General features: G+C 50.0%; 1 protein-coding gene across 3 annotated transcripts in view; it reads right to left on the reverse strand.

Annotated features, from left to right (window-relative positions):
- ADARB1 (adenosine deaminase RNA specific B1) overlaps positions 1-19,834 on the reverse strand; it is a 146,217-nt gene that overhangs the window by 53,210 nt on the left and 73,173 nt on the right. The gene's annotated exons all lie outside the window — the stretch shown is intronic.

Here is a 19,834-nt window from a genome sequence, read left to right on the forward strand (position 1 = left end):
TAACAAGTTTAATGGCCTCTTCTTCCTAAGTACTGCGGCCATTCTCTGTACTAACCATAATCTGTGATAAAGGACCCATCACACTGAAAGCAAGGAGAAGATTGCAAATGTCGTAGCCACATTGGCTCCGTATACAAACAAAAGTTATATTATATGTCACTGAAAGGCAAATCCAGTGTTTTTAGGAAAATAGTAACTAAAATGTGCTAAATCATGCGTATGTTATAAATCTCTCTCATCTATCTAAAATGCATATAGTTTTCATGGCAATCATTTGTTAACAATGTTGAATCCCAAAGTATACGTGGCAAATTCGTTGCTAAAAGTTAAATGAGTTTCTACCTAGAATCCTTTATTCGGGGTCCCCTGGGTGGCTCAGTCATTAAGTGTCTGGCTCTTGGTTTTGGCTCAGGTCATGGTCTCAGGGTCATGAGATGGAGCCCCGTAGCGGGCTCTGCGCTCAGTGGGGAGTCTGCCGGAGAGTCTCTCTCTCCCTCTGCCCCCTCCCACTGCACTTGCGCCTGCTCTCTCTCCCTCTCAAATAAATAAATATTTAAAAAAAATAAGTATCATCTGAATAGCTGATTATATTAAGGAATTATTAGTCATTTTAGATGTGGAAATAGTACTTAAATTTTAGTGACATACTGAAGTGTCTAAAGATGAAATGATAACATCTGGGGTTTATTCTTATAAACTAACATGGCATGGTGGGGGAGAAAGCAGATGCTGTCTGGACGAAACAGGGGTCGAGGCTGGTATGCTCATGCCGGCTGCTGGGCATGTAGGGGTTCATTTGCAATTCTGTATTTGCATGTGTTTTAATATTCCCATTATGGCAAGTTTTAATAAAAAAGTAACTTCCTGGGGCGCCTGGGTGGCTCAGTCATTAAGCGTCTGCCTTCGGCTCAGGTCATGATCCCAGGGTCCTGGGATCGGGCCCTGCGTCGGTCTCCCTGCTCTGCCCTGTCCCTCTCCCTCTGCCCACTGCTCTGCCTACTTGTGCTCTCTCTGTCTCTGTCAAATAAATTTAAACAACAAAAAAAGTAACTTCCTGAGGTCCAGAGTGGGAGGGAAGATGTGGTCGTGAGTGCAGAAGTAGCACACGCCCTCGGAGTGACATGGGTGCTCTGAGGAGTCCCTCAGCAGGACAACGGGTGCACGGGTGCTAACTGGAGGCTGGAGGGCGGGCCAGCTGGGGCGCACCCTGAGGATGGGACTCCGGCGGCACAGAGGAAAGCACAGAGCTGGTGTGAGACAGGCCATCACAAAGCACTTCAGAGAAGCCCAGACTATGACACATAAAGCAAACATCAGAAGGGCTCTGAAGCGTGGAGGGAAGAAGCAGACCAGCCGGGGACCAAGGAGCGCACGGCAGGGAGTGCCCTGCATCTGCTTTTGCATTACTACCCTAGCCTGGGAGCTGAAGAGGCCTGGGAACAACAACGGGAATGGACACAGACAAAAACAAACAAAACGAGGACGGCTCTTTCGGCCAAAGGTCCAAGAGAGGGAGCTGCCAGCTACACGGGGCAACGGACGGAGGGGAAAGGCCCCACCCCAGCCAGACGCCACCCTCCCAGCTGCAGCGCAGAGTCAGGAGGACACTCGGGGGGCCTGTCTGAGGTGCCCATCTCAGCCCCATCGGGGCTGCCAGGAGACCACGGAAGAGGAGCAAGCCTGCGAGCTGTCGGCAGTGGCCTGGCGGGAACCTGGACCCTACCAGGGAGAGCGAGTGGTGCCAGGGACAGCTACAGGACGGCTTTGGGACGCGAGGTCTAAGTAACGTTCAGCGTCTTGTAACACAGTATGTTCAGGTTTCAGTAAAAAATCATTCATCGTACCGAGAGCCACGAAGATCCCAAACTGAATGAAAACATCAACCAGGAGATGCCACCCAGAGATGTCAGAATCACTGGGAGAAGATTTCCAAGCAGCCATCATAAAGTACTTACTAAACAGCTTTAGTCATCAGGACGGTGTGGAATTAGCGAGGGGCAGACAAGCAGGTCACAGCTGAGCAGAAGGAAGGACCTACAGAGAGGCTCTCGCCAACACACCCGGCCGATCGTGGACAATGGTGCCAAAGCCGGTCAGCGCAGAAGGACAGACAGCCCTGTCAACAAAGTATGCTGGAGCAGTGCGACACCCGAGTCTACACCCTACACAAAAATCCACCTGAAATGGACATGGAGCTTCAAGGTAAAGCACAAAACTATAACACCTTTAGGAAATTCATAGGAGAAAACCCTCAGGATCTATAGGCAAAGAGTTTGCAGACTCTTCTGCAGATCAAAAGCACCATCTATGAAAGGAAAAACTGGTAAACTGGACCTCATCAAAATCAAACACTTCTGCTTAAGACCCTACTGAGAAGATGAAAAGACAAGCTACAGACAGGGAGAAAATCTTTGAAAGCCACGTATCCAACAAATAGAATACACAAGAAATTCTCAAAACTAAACAATAAAACAATCCAATTAGAAAATGGGTGAAAAATATGGTTATTTCACCAAAGAAGATATATCTGTAGATGGCAAATGAGCACGTGAGAAGGTGTTTGATGTCATCAGCCCTTAGGGAGATGCGCCTTGAAACCACACGGGATACCACCACACACCTGTGAGAATGGCTACAGTAAAAGAGTGGCCGCCCCAAACGCTGGCGAGGATGCAGACAAGCGGGTCACTCACACGGCTGGCGGGAACGTAACAGGTGCAGCCGCCCCAGAAACCACCCTCGTGGTTTCTTAAACACTAAACATGTGCATTCATTCCGGAGAAATGAAGACACGTTCACATAAAAAATGGGCACATGGGGGCACCTGGCTGGTTCAATGGAGCACGTGACTCTTGACCTCGGGGTTGTGAGTTCAAGCCCCAAGTTGGGGGGAGAGATTACTTAAAATTATAGACACATGAATGTTTATAGCAACTTTATTCACAATAACCCAGAACAGGTGAGTGAGTAACTAAAATGTGGTCCATCCATGCCATGGAATACCATGTGGCAATAAAAAGGGACCAGCTATTGACATACACAACGTTTATTGATACACACACCCATTCTCTGGATGGATTTCCAGAGAATTAGAATGAGTGAAAAAACCCAGTCTCAGGGTCCACTGATACATAACAGTGTGGAAATGAGAAAACTGTAGACACGGAGAACAGGTCAGGGGCCACCAGGGCTGGGGGAAGATGTGGGCTATGAAAAAGGGCAGTGGGAGGGCCGTGTGGCCAGAACGTTCTGGATCTGGGCTGTACGGAGGTCACCACCTTCATGGTAACCGTGCGCTGTGTCAGGTGAGCATGGTTCTCGTGTTATTAGCTGCGTGTGAATTAACATGATCCCAAAATAAAAAGTTAAGCTAAAGTCGACAGAAAGCACACTCGATAATTAACCAATAACCGGTAGGCTGAGAAGGCTGGCTTCTCTGGAGGTCCAGCACGAGGAAGAACACACTTGCAGTGCTGATGATGGTAAGTCTGAGCCACAGGAGGTGCTCGGCTCTGGTGGAGTTCACCTGACCTGTAGCGCTCACCGTGTTTACCTGCTCTTACATATGAAAATTCTAAAAAAGGACACGGAAAATGTCTCACAGTAGAAAATAATCAGGCTGTGCACCGTGGCATGTGGGTACATGCATATTAAGAACAGAAGCCAGAAATCTCTTGCAGAGCAGAAGCCAACATTTTCAGCTTCTACAAATGCCAACTCTGGTACCAAAGGTTATAAAACAAAGCAAAATAATAAATACAAGCACTCTAGAGCATTTCACATACCCATTTTTCTTTCATTCTGAAAAGCACTTCTTCTGGTCTGAACTATAAACAAGCAAGAATTAAAACCCCATAAAAAAAAATCCCGTATCGAACAAAATTCCAGGAATGGCCAATTAAAGAAAAGCTTTCTTTGACAGCAATATTCAAATAATTTCCCTAATGCAGTAGGAAGTGAGCTAAACTTGGGGGCACTGAAGTGTGAAAAGACCATTCAAGTTGGCATCAAAAGACTTGTATTTAAGTTTAAATTGGTTCCAGTTACAATTCCAACTTTCCTTTGTTTAGTAGAGCTAGGCAAGCTGGTTGGGAAGTTTATGTGGAGACATGAACAGTTTGAACAGGGCTAGCCCTCCCAGATTGGACACGATGGAGTGCCAACACCCAAAACAGGGTGTGTGGTTCACAGACTGACCGTCAATGTGATGGCTATGAACTTGGAGTTAATAGCAAGCGCACTCAGAAGTCCGAGTCAGGGACGTGTACTTCTTAAAAAACCGGACTGGACACTGAGGGACCGCATGCAAGAACTGATTTCAAATAACACAATTCAACTGGCAATGTTTTCATTTTTAAGTGGATGGTGGTTATTGTTCGTACGTTTGTAGATGTTTGTGTTGGACAAGAACATAACATGGGCAGTACCCCTCTCCCCACCATGGAGAGGCTGCACACCTTCCTACCCTTCACGCCCTCCCCTCCCTTAGTGAAAAAAGATATTCTGGAATGAAATGTAAAGAACATGACTTACTTATATTAAAGATGTGTCAGAACTCGAGTATTTTCTATTGTGCTGCTGAAAATTCTATCATTAGGAAGTCACTAAAAAGGTATAGATTAAAAAGTGCTTAAGACAAGCAGTAAACTTGATTAAAATTACTAGCAATTATTACTTGTATTTATCCATTTTATTCTCAAAACAGAATGGTTTTAAGAGAAGTTTCACATATTATTTGTGGCTGCTACGGGTTTTATTTTTAACAGCCATACACTGCAAATTTTTAAAAAGAGAAGTGTTAAGATGGAGATTATTTGTGTTGATACTTTACTATAAATCAAGCAACTTGTTGAAGTCCAGATTAATTTTACAACCATAGAAAAAATACCAAATGATGATTTGATTATTTAACAAAAATAACTGAAATATAAAATTCTTATATCATTTGAAGGAAAATAATCTGAAATTCAACAACTTAATCCAGCACTTTTAGAGAATAAACCTCATGACTTGTATTTTACTTTCATTATTATATAAACAAAATATCCTTGGAGAAGAAACGAACAGATCAATGGAAGAGAAACAGAGCCACACAAACACCGTTGACAGATCCTTGTCAAAGGAGCAAGGTGATCCACGGAGCAAAGATCGTCTCTTCAACAAGTAGGGCTGGAACAACGGAACGTCCACACACAAAAAGTGAATCCAACGCAGACCTTACACTCTTCACAATTAACTCACAATGGATCACAGACTAAACGTTGAATGCAAAACTATAAAACTTCTAGAAGACACCACAGGAGAAATCCTAGGGGACCCTGGATAGGAGCATGACTTTTTAGGTACAGCACCAAAGGTACAATCCAAGAAAAAAGAACTGATAAGCTGGACTTTGTTAAAATGTAAAACCTCTGTTCTGTGAAAGACCATGTCTGGAGAGTGAGAAGACAAGCCACAGACTGGGAGGAAACATTTGCAAAAGACACATCTGATAAAGGACAGTTATCAATGATTATATAAAGAACCCTCAAAACTCAACACTAAAACACAAACAATCTTTTAAAAATGGACAAAAGACCTGAACAGAGAGACACACAGTTGGCCAATAAGTAAAGCTGCTCCACGTCGTAGGTTCTCGGGGAGAAGAACTTGGCTGCGCACCTACGAGAATGGCCACCATCCAGAACATGGACACCGGCGAGCGCTGGGGAGGACGTGGAGCGACCGGCGCGCTCGTTCACGGCTGCTGGGGAAGCAGATGGGGCAGCCACCCTGCAAGGCAGTCTGGTGGTCTCTCACAAAACGAACCGTGCTCCTCCCATACGACCCAGCAATCACGCTCCCTGATGTTTCCCCAGAGGAGATGAGAACACACGTCCACACAAAACCCTGCACACGATGTTCGAGACAGCTTTATGCGTCACTGCCAACCCTTGGGACCCTTCATGCAGAGCTGCTCTTCAGCGGGTGGGTGGATATGGGAACCGCCCAACCAGCCAATGGGGGAGTATTCAGCGCTAAGAGGAAACGAGCCATCACGCCATGAGAAGACACGGAGGGACCGTGAGCGCGGATCACTGAGTGACAGAAGCCGGTCTGAGAAGGCTGCGTCCTGCACGATTCCAGCGACAGGGCTCTCTGGCGAAGGCACAACCGTGGTGGCGGTGACGGGTCCGTGGTTGCAGGGGCGGGGGGATGAACGAGTAGACCACGGTTTTAGGGCCGTGAAAACAAGCCGTATGACCCTGGAATGGTGGATCCATGCTGCCATACGTTTGTGCAAAGCCACGAACATACGGCATCGCCATCTGGGTGGTAATGACGTGTGAGTGCAGCCTTACCCAGCGTAACACACACACCACTCTGGGGCAGAGGGACCCAGGGGAGGTTGTGGGGGGGGAACCTCTGTACTTCCCCTCAGCTCTGCTGTGAACCTAGCACTGCTCTAAAACATGAAGTCCTCATTTTTTTAAAAAAGCAGAGCAATGCACAGTGACATTCATTATGTTAACTGGGAAATACTGATGAGAAGGGGAATCTACAGGATCAGAAGAGGAAAATGTCGGCAGCAAGCAGACACACAGAGTTAGAGGGTTTAGTGTACGTGTACGGGTCACCAACACCTGGTGGACAAACCAGGAGGAGCAAACACCACAGACAATTTATCCTCTACCATCAGACAAGTGAAGGGAACTGGCCACATTGTCGAGTTGTGGGTCTGGGTCCCCCCTCATGATGGAGCCGCAGGCTGAAGGCAGGGGTACCCGGAAGCTCAGCTTGCAGAGGGCACCCCAGCAGGGACAGCGCTGGGGAGGAGGCAGGGCAAGGGTGGCCCCACAAGGCCTGGCTCACAGGGGACCTGCTTGGGGCCCCTGGCATCTTCCAGATGGGCTGCAGGTCTGGTAGTGATCATACCAACGTAAGTGTGTGTGGATTTGTCACCTCGCCAGTCCTACCTGCCCCGCATGCATGCAGCAGGAGCTCAAACCCACCAGCCTCCCCGCCTCTGTGCTGCCATGCACACCAGGCACCTGGGGCCAGGGCCCCTGCGCATCCTGCTATGACGTGGCCATCCGATGTCGCCCCCACACAGGAGCCGGCGTCTTATCCAGGTGACCAGGAAGTCCTCCAGCGCGCGAGCTCTGCACTTGGAACCACACCCACAGGCCTCCCCCCCCAGCCACCAGCTGCCCGGAGGCCACTTCTCCCCACACAGGGGACCTCCCTAGCCCCTCCTTCACTATGCCCGACCCAGGGGCTTCCTCAGTGCCCTGCCAACTGCTTTTCCGCACGGGTCACCGGGCCTGCCGTGCTGTGCTCTCCCCCCAGGTCACTGCAGCCTGCCCCTCCTCACAGCCCACCTCCTGGGAGAGGTCCTGCCACTGTCCTACGCAGGGCGTCCCCTCCGCCTCCCTCCACTCACCGAAGCCTACGATCTGCAGCCTGCCCCCTGCTTGTCACCGGTCTCTCCCCCCCCCCCCACCGGGCATACGGACCTCCTTGCCTCTGGTCGCCCAGCACCTGCCCATGCCTGCGAGGACAGGCCCGACAGGTGAGCCTGAACTCTCCCAGCTCCACTTCTTCTCCAAAGCCCTGCACCTGTGCTAGACACAGGGCTCGCCTCTGCTCAGATGACCTGGACAAGCCCCCAGCTGCTCAGGAGGTGCCCCGCCTCAGCTGCTGCCCGATCCCAGAGTCTTTACCTGCAGCCACAGCTGTTTTCCCAAAACAAGTTGTACTGGCTCTGAGAACCACGCACACCCAAGACCCCCACCCGCCTACGAGATGGGAGCACGATGTGCTGGCTGATTTCGGGTTCCTTTCCCTTCAGTGTTTGCTGCTCTAATTAGGGCATGTGTTGGTCTTTGCCAGAAGGAAAGACAGGATTTTATCAATTTTTCCTAATTTATGATTTTTACTGAAATGTGCCAACTAGATGTCAACTTGTGCAAAAACAGACGAGCTACTGTTAACAACCAGACCTTATTAGAGGACACAAAGCCCCGAGCCGCTGAGCCGGGCCCAATTCAGCACAGCAGCATCAGGAGACGGCTGTCTAAGGAGTTCCCACACCCGGGTGCCCTGTGCCAGCAGGCCCAAACCAGACGTTAAGCGCGGACACAGCCATGGCCAAGATCAGAGTCCCAAACTTCCAACATGCTTCCATTTATTCACTTCCACTCACCAAAAAATACCCACTATCTCGGGCTTTCCTGACATGGCCCAGAGAGTGCCCCCGCACGTGTGACTTCTCCTCCCAGATAGAGCTCTTCCCCACCACGGTGGCACGTGATCCCCGTGGTGGCATGCTCCCAGGCTCATGACAGCTGGAGCTGGGGTGCCACGGTCCCGGGAGGCCCTGGCCAGTGCTGTGGCTGCCCACCCCACAATGAGGCTGGCACCTCCCGCAGAGTGAGGCCCAGCCTCCCAGCCCCCCGAGCACTCCTCTCTGGCCAGACCACCCTGCCTTTCCCACCAGGCCTCAGAGCTAATCGTCTGTGTTTGTGACACTCAGTCGGGCAGCGCTCAGCAAATTGTCCGTGCTTGCTGTGGAGGACAGGGGCCCCACCCGGAGCGTCCCCAGCTAGCTGATCACATCTTGACTACTTCTGTATCTTTATTAGCAGCTTTCTCGGAAACACATCTGAACTTAAAAATGTACTCACTTACCCCTTGAGTCCTTAAATCAGACACAGCTGTAAGCAAAGCACCTGTAATGTGGTTACTACGGATGTGAGAGGTTATCTCCTGAATACAATTCGTGATGAAGAAATGTCTTCCCAGCAGCCACTACATGGCTCTCAGATGGGCTATAAATGCCTTGCGGGAGGCCACACTCCACCAGAATCCACTTGCTCGTGGCCTGCAGGATGTCTACCAAGCGGGGCAACGATCCCAGTGAGCCTGTTTCAAGTTCAGCTGTGTGGCCTCAGGCAAGGTTCTGTCTGGTCAGTAGCTCTCACAGCCTGTGGCCAGGGAGGGGGCGCCCAGCCTGGGGCCTGCGTGCAGGGAGCCCTGTGGGCGCTACTGTTATCCGGATGGCGGCGGCGCCCAGCAGGGCCAGCACAGCGAGGGCCTCACACTCACGCTTCTCCATGTGCCATCACCTGAGGCTGCTTTTGATGACTCAGATCCCCAGGCTCGCTCCACACAACATGAGACAGACACTGAAACACTACATCTTGTGACAAGAGCAGACAAATGCAGGGGGTTAATTCTGTCCCCGCTACAAGTCCCACGGCAGATAAGAGAAACCTCGGTTATCGATACTGTCTGGGGAATTAAAGTGATCAATCAAGAAATGCACTTTCCAAGTCATGCCTCAACCTAACCTCCTTAACCTCAACTTAAGCTTCCAGGAGCAATCTCTGAACTCTGAGCCTGACGCCATGAGGACTACAACACCAGGGGGAGGAGACCCGTCAGGCCAACATCGACCCCAACCAAGCAATCAGGCAGCCAACAAAACCCGATCTTACATATGATAAAAGCCCATAACACTGTGAGTTAAAGTCCTATTCAGAAAGATTTCCAGTACACCAGAGTTCTAGACAGATGAACTCTAGACTCTCCGCTTCCAGGTAACCAATTCACTAGGCTGAGCACTGGGCTAGCCGCACAGAGCAGAGCGGCCAGGACTGTCTACAGCTCGCAGTCAGCAAGCCCGCACCGCCTAGGGGCAACCACGAAGGCACAAGGCCCAGCGCCACGTCGGAGGAAGCGAATGGGTAGACTCTTGGGCCCGCAAACACAAAACACCAAGGCAACTTGCTTTGGGGCTCAAACAGCCTGAGCCCCGGTCCCCTCCCCCAGCCGCTAAACACTCCCCACAGGCGGTGGATGTGACGGCCGGCTCCAGTGGGGGCGTGTCTCCAGGAAAAGCTGACTTCTTCCATCGGCTCTTACCAAGTCCCCTGGACACATGGCTGTGCACCTCCCTGCACATCCAGGGACTCAGAGTCCACCGTGTCAGAAGGCAGCACCTTCTAGATGACCATGGCCTGAGGAGCCAGTGAGCTCCCTGTGCCAATCTACCTGAAAATAAGAACCGTGTCTCCTCAGGCAATCACTCTTTTTTTTTTTAATTTTATTTATTTGAGAGAGAGGGATGACGAGAGAGAGAGAACTGAGCGGGGAGGAGAGGGAGAAGCAGGCTCCCCACAAGCAGGGAGCCCGATGCGGGACTCGATCCCAGGACCCTGGGATCATGACCTGAGCCGAAGGCAGACGCTCAACCGACTGAGCCACCCAGGCGCCCCGGCAATCTTTCAATAGCCTACTATGTCAATAATATAAGGGCAAATACCTAATTTAAAAATAGGTACACAAACAGGAACAAAACTTAGAATAAATGTAGATGGGCTTTGATAAGCTTTTTAGTTTCAACTCATTTGTTGTAAGAACAGAAAGATGTCAGCTGTCAAACTGTCAGGGAGCATGAAAGTCACAGCTGGCTGAGGAACAGGGAAGGGGTCCCCGTACAGTGAACAGAAACCAGCGGCCCCCATGAAGGCCAAGGCAATGCCTCCTGCAGGAGCACCTGCCCTGACTGGCCTTCTCCATGTCGGTGTCCGGAGAGCAGAACGATCCCAGGATTCATCAGGGACTAGGCAGGAGGGAGCTAGGGGCTGTAAAAAGTGCTCAGGCAAAGGGTTCTGAGCAATGAGCACCGGAGTGGGGAGGGGGGCTCGGAGTGTGCTCACCTCCCCAGGGGATGCTGGGAGGGCCCAAGGCACAAGTAGGCATCACTGGGCTCCCATCATAACAAAACGACACAAAGACTCAGCTGCCATGAACCTGCAGACTCTGAACCCAGTTCTAACAAGTGGATGAAACTATTAAGACTGCTTATATTCAAAGATTTAGTTACAAGAATTATCACCTTGGCTTTTCTATAAGGTTTATTTTGTGTCTGTATTTCCTGATTCTTACAATAAACATTGCTTCCATAATGAGAAAAGCGGAATTTTTATGCTAAGCCACCCTCCTATATACACACACACACCCCCCTTGCTCTACAGGCCCTGAAACTGGGCTGGGAAGTAGCAGACCCCCCTCTGAACCCAGCGGGCTCTGTCTCTGCAGCCCCATCCACTGTCGACAGAGACAAAACCATACCCTTCCTGCTGGTGTTAAGGCAAATACCAGACACCCTGCGGACTTCAGCATAATGTCAGAGCTCAGAGAGACGGTGCAACTAGCCAAACTATGAGCAGAACTAAAACCTGCTCGGCAGAGGACAAGCTGATGGGCTGTGGAACCGCTGGGGAAGCAGTGACCACTCTGGATACCTGGGGGCACAGTCGGGGAGGGCTGCACAGTGACCCTGGGCAGGCCCCCCAGCTCACCAGGAGCCTCCATAAAACAATGTCATGTACAAGGGGACCACAGATTCTAAACCCTGAACATTATACATCCAAGGCACTCATTCCATTCAATTATCACCATTACACACACTATTCTAAACATGTCTATTTTCTACCTAGCAAATATATAGAAACAAGTTTCCCAAGATTAAATTTTGTGGTTTATGAGGCCCCCAGCAAACCATTCACATGGTTGCCAGCTCTCTCCTACCTGCCTTAGCCCACCTCAGGTGGGCTCTAGAGGACAGGCAAGAACCCCCAGATGGAGCCAGTGGTTGGGAGAGCAACGACCCCCCCAGAAGACGTGGGGTGTAAATAAGATGCCCACCCTGGGGCGGAGCCCGGCGACTTCATCAGCAGCATGTGGCTCACAGGCTACCAGCCCAGGGCGAGCCACATGAAGTAGCGGGCAAAGACTCAGGTTTACCTCCCTGGGGAGGTGCTGCATTCTTCGTGGTGTGCACCATGCTTCCAGGCCCGGCCACACAGCCTCCTGCATGCTTCCTTGTATTCCCGCCCACCTTCCTCTGCTGGATCGGGGTGGGGGCGACCCCCGGGGTGACTCCAGAACCGTTTGTCAAAGAAGGAAAGAAGCCTGAGTCCTTGAGTGACCTCCAGGGCCAGCTGTGTCAGAGCACTGGGCTGGCTTGTCACGTGGTCCGTGCCCTCCAGCCCCACCCCTCACCTGCGTGTGCGTGTGTGTGCATGCTCACACACACGGACCTCCGTGCTCTCCCTCTCCTTTATGGCCTCTCCTGCTCCTCAGCAGGGCAGGCCTGAGCAACAGCAACCTCTGCGAATGCAAACACATTGCTGAAGCCTGCTTCCAGAACAACAAAGTAACGTCACCAGCTCAGAACCAACCATAGTAGAAGAAAAACCTTCACAAAGCATTGCTTTTAAACCATACTTTGTCCTTCAAAATGGACACACAGTAACAATGCACTTGCAATACTGTCTCTATTTGCTCTATTTAACACAGCCTAACTAAAATGCCATTTATTTGAAAAATATACTGTATTTTCTGGAATCAAAGGAAAAGAAGACAATAAGGTAAACTGTATTTTCAATATGAACAGTAATAATGACACTAAGAATAGGCACTGTTGAGATCTGATCCAATTTCCATAGAATTTTGAGAACAACCTCACAAATCTTACCCTAGGGTTTGCTTTACAATTTCAACCATCAGCCTCGAGTGGCTCTATCTCTGAAATGTCTCCTCTAGCTGAAGGAGCTCCTTCAAGTGAGCGGGGCCCCTCTTTTGCTATGAAGCCCTCAGCACGAATGCCATGAAAGGCACCCATAAACATCTGTCACAACAGGTTCTAGAAAACCTGGGCCTCCTATCCATTACTGCTGGTATTCACTGGTGGGGGGCGGGGTTCAGCAACTGTCCCTACTTGTGCCCGTCTCCTGGTAGACATGGTGACTTCCATTCTTGCCACAGTTTGGGGACTATCCATCCTTTCCTCCCTGATACACATAGCAGAGCAGCAATGCATCATTACAAACCCACCCTCGTCACGGTAGCCCATTCCAGAGCAAATCCTAAGCCTTAAAGCTGGGGCTGTCCTTCTGCCACTGCTATCCTAGCACCTACGCCTGCCCTGTGTATGCCGAAATCCCTGGTGCCAGCACACAAAAGGCGCTAATGGGTACTGGCCGGATGGATGGATAGATGGGTGGGTGGGTGGATGGACAGAAGGAAGGAAAGTTGGATAGATAGATGGATGGATGCATGGAAAGATGACGGGAATGGGAAAGTAGATGAGTGGATCAAGAGATGGATGAATAAATGGGTTGATGGATGGCAGATGGATGGGTAGATGGATGGATGACGGATGGATAAATGGGTGGAAGGATGGATGGATGAGTAGATGGATGGATGATGGGTGGGTAGGTGGATGAATGAATGGGTGGATGAATGGATGGGTGGATGGATGATGGATGGACAGATGATGAATGGATGGATAAATGAACAGATGGGTAAATGGATGGATAGGTGGATGGGTGGATGGATGAATAGATGGGATGATGGATGGGTAGATAAAGATGAATGGGTAGATGGTAAGTAGATGTGTTGATAGATGGCTAGATGGATGAATGGATGGGTGGATGGATGATGGATGAGTAGATGGATGGGTGATGGATGGGCAGATAAATGATGAATGGGTAGATGGGTAGATGGATAAGTAGATGCGTTGATAGATGGGTAGATGGATGAATGGATGGGTGGATGACCGAACAGATGGGAGGATGGGTGGATATGAATGAATAGACGGGTAGATGGATGGATGATAGACGGAGAGATGGATGAATGAATGAGTATATGAGTAGACTGGTGGATGGGTGGATGGTGAACAGATGGGTATATGGATGGATGATGGATGGGTAGATGGATAAATAGATGAGTTGATGGATGGGTGGGTGGCTGGCTGGATGGGTGAACAGATGGGTAGATGGATGAATAAATGCCATCCCACCCTATATCTCAAGCTGTCATAGTGCTTTGCACCTTACAAAGAGGTACTCTCTCAGCAAGGTGAAACCAGGGCTGAAACGAGGAAAGAAGCCTGGCATGCTCCCTCAGGTGCTGCCCGCATCACCCCACAACCTGCTACATCTCCTCACTCTATGAAGACTTGATGGCAGGGAGTCTTCAGTGCCCTGTTCTCCAGCAGTACTCAGAGGAAGTACACCTCTATGGGTCTGGGTCTCCATTCTTCTTCTTCTTCTTCTTCTTCTTCTTCTTCTTCTTCTTAAGATTTTATTTATTTATTTGAGAGAGAGAGAGAGAGCACGAGAGGGGGGAGGGTCAGAGGGAGAAGCAGACTCCCCACTGAGCAGGGAGCCCAATGTGGGACTCGATCCTGGGACTCCAGGATCATGACCTGAGCCGAAGGCAGTCGCTTAACCAACTGAGCCACCCAGGCGTCCCTCTGGGTCTCCATTTCTACAAAAGGTCCCCATTCTCTTTTCCATCCTAGAAACGTAGGGGAGCCCAGCCTCTGACTGCAGCACAGGGTAGAGCTGTTGCCCATGTGACACTGGTTGTCAGATGGCATGCAGAATGACTGGGCCCAGGTAAAGTGTTCTCACACTTGAGACAAGTACTCACTGCGAAAGCCTTTAATCTGGAATACAGAGGCTTATTCACACAATGGGGGTCAAGGGGTTCTGTGTGTTCCCCCACCCCCACCCCCACCTAACATTTCTTTACTCAGCAGCTGTGTTAGGAGTGGAAAGAAGGCAACAGATGCAGTCACCTGGACTGGCCAGGGCCTAGGGAAGGCTGGTGTGGGGGCCTAACTGTCCCAGCAGCATCTGCTTTATGGAGGTCCTGGTCAATATTTAAGTTGCACATTATTCCCTTTAAACCATAATTTTCTGATGACTCATCTAATCCATCTGAGCCTCACACAGTCTATTGACTGACCAATGACCTGCCCTATAGAAGGTAGTAACTACGTGGATCATTGAGAAGCCATGAAAAATCACTGAAATCATATCGTTTCTGAAGCCAACAAGTACCCTGCTATTGTTGTCAAAAAAATAATTCAATTTGAAAAAGCTGGGGTGGAGCCTGCTTGAGATTCTCTCTCTGCCTGGCCCCCTGCCCCTCTCTCCCACCTCTCTAAAAAAAAATATTGAAAAAGCTCATATACCAGTCTTAGGAAAAATTCAACACACATGATTTGAGCACCTTAAAATTATATAATACTAAGAGACTATGTTGCACATCTTGTAAAACTTTGCTTATTTGGTATAAGTGGAATGGCCAACCTTAATACCGATAATTTTTATTTTTATTTTTTTAAAGATTACTCATTTATTTTGAGAGGGAAAGAGAGAGAGCAAGCACATGCGAGCAGGAGGAAGGGCAGAGGGAGACGGAGAGAGAGAATCTCCAGCAGATTCAGATTCCCCGCCAGGCGCAAAGCCTGAAGCCAGGCTCGGTCTCGTGACCTGGAGATCATGACCTGAGCTGAGCTGAAACTAAGAGTCCGAGGCTCAACTGACTGAGCCACCCAGGTGCCCTGAGACTGATAATCTTTAAAGGCAGAAGGGGTACTAACACGTAATATATGCTGCTTAATACCAGTCACAGTGTATTTACACACACGGGAGTGCCCAGTGAACACAATTCATTTGATACAGGGGCTCAAGTGCTACATCTTGTGATGCTCTCAATCTCTCAAGATGCTGGCCCAAAAATGCAGCCTATTTGAGAATGGTTTTCCCATGGAAGAAAAAGATTCTAGAATGCATGAAGAAGACATTTTGACATTCGTCCCCATACAATGGGACTAATACAAACCATTTGAATTACAGCAAGTTCCCAGAAAAAAATTATTCTTGTAGCTTTCAATATTTTCCCCAACTTAAATGTTTAGTGATGAGGGGCCATGGAAAAAATAGTGGCAATCCTAAATTTAGGGTATTTGACCAAAATTTCTTACAGTGTCTGCTTTTGCCATTGTCTTACTTTTCCACTGCTTATCTTAAGGACATCCTGCTTCTTAATGCTGAACTAGGGAACAAAGACAGCCTGAGGCGAGGGTCTGTCACAGCAGCGCTGAAGACGCGCATCCCCTAGGGACGGTGCTGTTTGTCCCGGATGCACACAGAGGCACAGTGCCCCTGAAGCCGACACATCACGATGCCCTCGCTGCTCACAGACACAGAGCTCTGTGGGGCACAAGCATCTTTGTAGACTCAGCAAGATGCCGTCATCCTAAGACTGATATTCCAAAACTGGTTTCTTCTTTTCTTGGGGAGGCCACACTGAGAACTGGCATTCCCGGATGGGCTGATGGACCCTGGCCACAGAATATCCCAAGGATGCTAGGGTAGTGACAACCGGGTCCTGGTCCTACCAGTGGGTGGGCAGGAAGGGGACGCCCAGAGAGAGAGGCGCCCTGGACAGCAGGCGAGCCCCCTTGCCAGAAGCATCTTTGCATCGAAGACACATTCTATTAGGTAACTTACACCATACGAGGATGGCATGTTCTCAACACCCTTTATAGCAGTAATGCACCCCAAAGCCAGTAGTCTGTGATTTTTACAGTCACAGACAACTTTTAAGTCTGGCATTAAGAAAAAAACATAGATTTTAATGTATTAAAACATCAAGTTGAATTGGAGGCTGAAATTACCTGGTATTGAATGCAAAGAAGTTGTTCTCCATGTTTTTAAAAGCAATTTTAACAATGGCTGCCACAGCCTTACTTTCTATAGCTTGAAGAGTAGTTTTAAGGTTAGAAAAGTTATGAATGAAGAATGGCAGCAAAGGAGAAGTCATCATAAGGCATCTGTCTCAGGAGGAAAGATCTTTGATACCCAAAGCTACAAACTTCTAAGGCTTCATAAATGTCTTCCTAAAAATATACTTGAAACACTGAAGCTGAAATGACTTCTGTATAGGTCTTTTAAAACCTACCTGTTTAAACTAGCCCCCAAATCTGTAAGATGCCAACATACAAAGCAGAGGCACTTCAGAAGGGTTGCTGGGAAGCAGCATCAACCAGACCAGCTCCTGAAGCCGTCTGCCCCAGAAAAGCGTCTCCGCATCGCATGTGAGGTCCAGCACTTCACACTTGAGAGTAAAAGCGAAACGAGTTACCTTTCCTTTCAGAGCGTTTCCTGCGCCTCCTTTTACGCCGACGCCCCGCGATGCTGAAGAAGGTCCCCGTGGTCAAAGTCCCAGCAATGAGCGAGGCCATGCAGACGAGCGAGGCCAGCCCCGGCCAGCCCCAGCCCCTTCCAGGCCCCCGAGCATCCCGGCCCCCAGCCGACTCGGGGAGGCAGCCCGTCCTCTGTCCCGGGCTCATTTTGCTCAAACCGCAGAATCAGGGCTTTGTCAACACCACAATGCCTTCAGAGCACACCACCCAGCAGTGACGTGTGACAGTTAACCCTCCGCAAACTCCCGGACACAAGCCCATGGGAAGGAACGAAAGACGTGCTGTGACTCCTCCCAGCGGAATGGGAATCCCCACAGAAACATACCAAGTCCTGCCTTAAAAAGGCTTCTGTCACCTTTAAAATATTTTGACAGAGCTCCCACAACGAGGTGAAATATCAGGAAAAGAGCACAGTGTACAAAAAAAAAGCTGTGGAAAGCCGGGGGCTACCCTAGCACACAATGCAGAGGCTCCGCAGGCGAGCCGCCACTGGGACTGCACGGAAGTGCCCGTGAACCATGCAGGCGCCCAGAGGAGCCCCGAGACGCGGAGCGCACCACCTGCCCCCCGTCAGGGGCTGCGCCTCCTCCCTCCTAGCACGCCAGACGGCCCACGTGCTGCTGTCTCCTCCACTGGGGTACAGCTCGCCACCCCCACCCCATGTGCTCAGCACCCCAGGCGGGCAGACGCTGAGCCTTCACGGTGTCCCCCGAGCCCAGGGGACTGTGTCTGGGACCCAGCATTTACGGCTGACACAGCACAACCCACAGCCCTCAACCTCCTCCTGTCTGACACACACGGATCAGGCCCCGGGGGGACACTATCCCAGATCCCGGCTCTGCGTCCTTGGAACAAAAGAACAGCATCCAAAAGCCCTGCCAATCAGGGGCTGTCCCGGGAGGAACCAGGATGGGGGAAGGACATCGGTGGAAGAGCGCACTGGGTGAAAGAAAAGACAATTAAGTCACCCAACCCTTCTCTCGATGTGAAGCAATCGTATCTTGTAGAACAAAGTCCCTTCCAGTAACGCCCAGCACCTGCCGGCCTGCAGTTTCCTCCAAAGGCACACACGCTAACACGGGGCCCAGCACAGGGGCACAGGGGCACAGGGCACCCGAGGAGTGTTCTCCCCCGCGAAGCAGTTCCTGTGTCCCCTGCGTTTGTGGGAGTGTGCGCCCAGACGCTCTCGGTGTGACTCACGAGCTATGCCGGCAACCAGAATCCCCACGGGTTCTGCTCTTTACAAAATTATTCATATGATTTAACTAAATTTTCAAAGTATTAAATTAAAAATTCAGCTTTCTTTAAATAATTTGGACTAAAACATTCGGTATTAACTGTAATTTATGTCACTTACTTTTAATAGATAATTTTGAAAAGACATTTTCTGACAACATGAAAAAATTAGTGTTTTGCTTTGTTGTTTAGTAAAATTTGCATTTTTGACAGAAATATATTCAAATTTCATATATTTTAAACCTAATTATGTATTTTATTTTTAATCCTTTGGTCAAGGACCAGATAATAAGTATTTCAGACTCTGTGGCCATTTGTCTCTGTGGCCTACAAACTCATGGAGGTGGTCACGGCCTTGGGGTGGGGGCCAGGAGAGAAGCTTCTGGCAAACGGTGTCCCCCGCGCATGGGGCAGATTCTTCCGGGAAGCAGAGAACTCCTTCACTCCCACAGCCACCTCGGCTTGTGAGCTGGGTTTGGGTGGCACTGCACGGCGGCAGGCCGGCCTCCAGGCGGCCAGCACTCAGGGAGGAAGGGGAAGGTGCAGCCGCAGAGTGGAGACACTGGAAGGAAGCTGCGAGCAGCACAAAGAAAGGGCAGCCTGCAATCTGGGGAGGGGACCTGGGACAGCAGGTCTGGGCACTGTCCGCGGTCACACGCTGTCGGTTCCCACGGTGAGTGCGCAGGACCAGTGCATGGCTGGTGGGGCTGCTGTGGCTGCCAGGCGGGACATGCCCCTCACTGCCCCTGTGCATTTCTCGTGCCCACAAAGCCTGGCCTAACATATCCACGACAGCCTATTTTGGAAAAGGCAGCACTTGGACAACATCAAACAACCCCCCTCTCTCCAGTCAGACATCACATGCTCACAACTTCAGGTGACAAGCGGCCTGGGAGAAAACCTCTGTCGGCACCATGGCCCTGGCCGGCACTCCTGCCGGCTGCCACTCAGGGCTGGGGCTTGGAACCTCTGCTGAGTTCAGATGCACAGTATATCCCCAACAGAGGAATTCAAGAGCAACCCAGGGGAATGAGAACCAAGAAACCACAGAGGAAACCCTGAAGGAAGACATAAACATTCTTCAATTATTTTAAACAAGAAATAAGAAAATTTCTTTGGACCTATTTTATAATATAAAGTTACTTATTGTATATAAATCTGTTTGGGTATTTCCATGGGTTTCTTTATTAATTATTCCCTTGCCACACATCGAGACAAGTTAGGTACCTAACCCTGAAAATGGCCACGCACCGAGATTAACCAGACCGGAGATGCTGAGGATGAGCCAGAAGCTCAAACCCCAGAGCACATGAATGGACGCGTCTGAGAGGAGCGGAGAGAATGTCGCAGCCTCCCGCCCCTCTGAGGACACACGGGCACAGGCGGGACTCCATGGCCTGGCCCCAGGGGTCTCCTAATGGGGACCGAACCCAAGGAAGCAACAATTTGAGAACAGAGCCAGAACTTGTGGAACTCTCTTATCCAGGAGAAAGAGCTTAATACTGCCAGAATCTTGAGCAGTCCAGATCAAATCAAACACAGGTT

This window comes from Eumetopias jubatus, unplaced genomic scaffold (genome assembly GCF_037043125.1).
Source record: "Eumetopias jubatus isolate StellerSeaLion01/CBP00866 unplaced genomic scaffold, mEumJub1_p1.0 scaffold_1, whole genome shotgun sequence".
Classification (NCBI taxonomy): domain Eukaryota; kingdom Metazoa; phylum Chordata; class Mammalia; order Carnivora; family Otariidae; genus Eumetopias; species Eumetopias jubatus.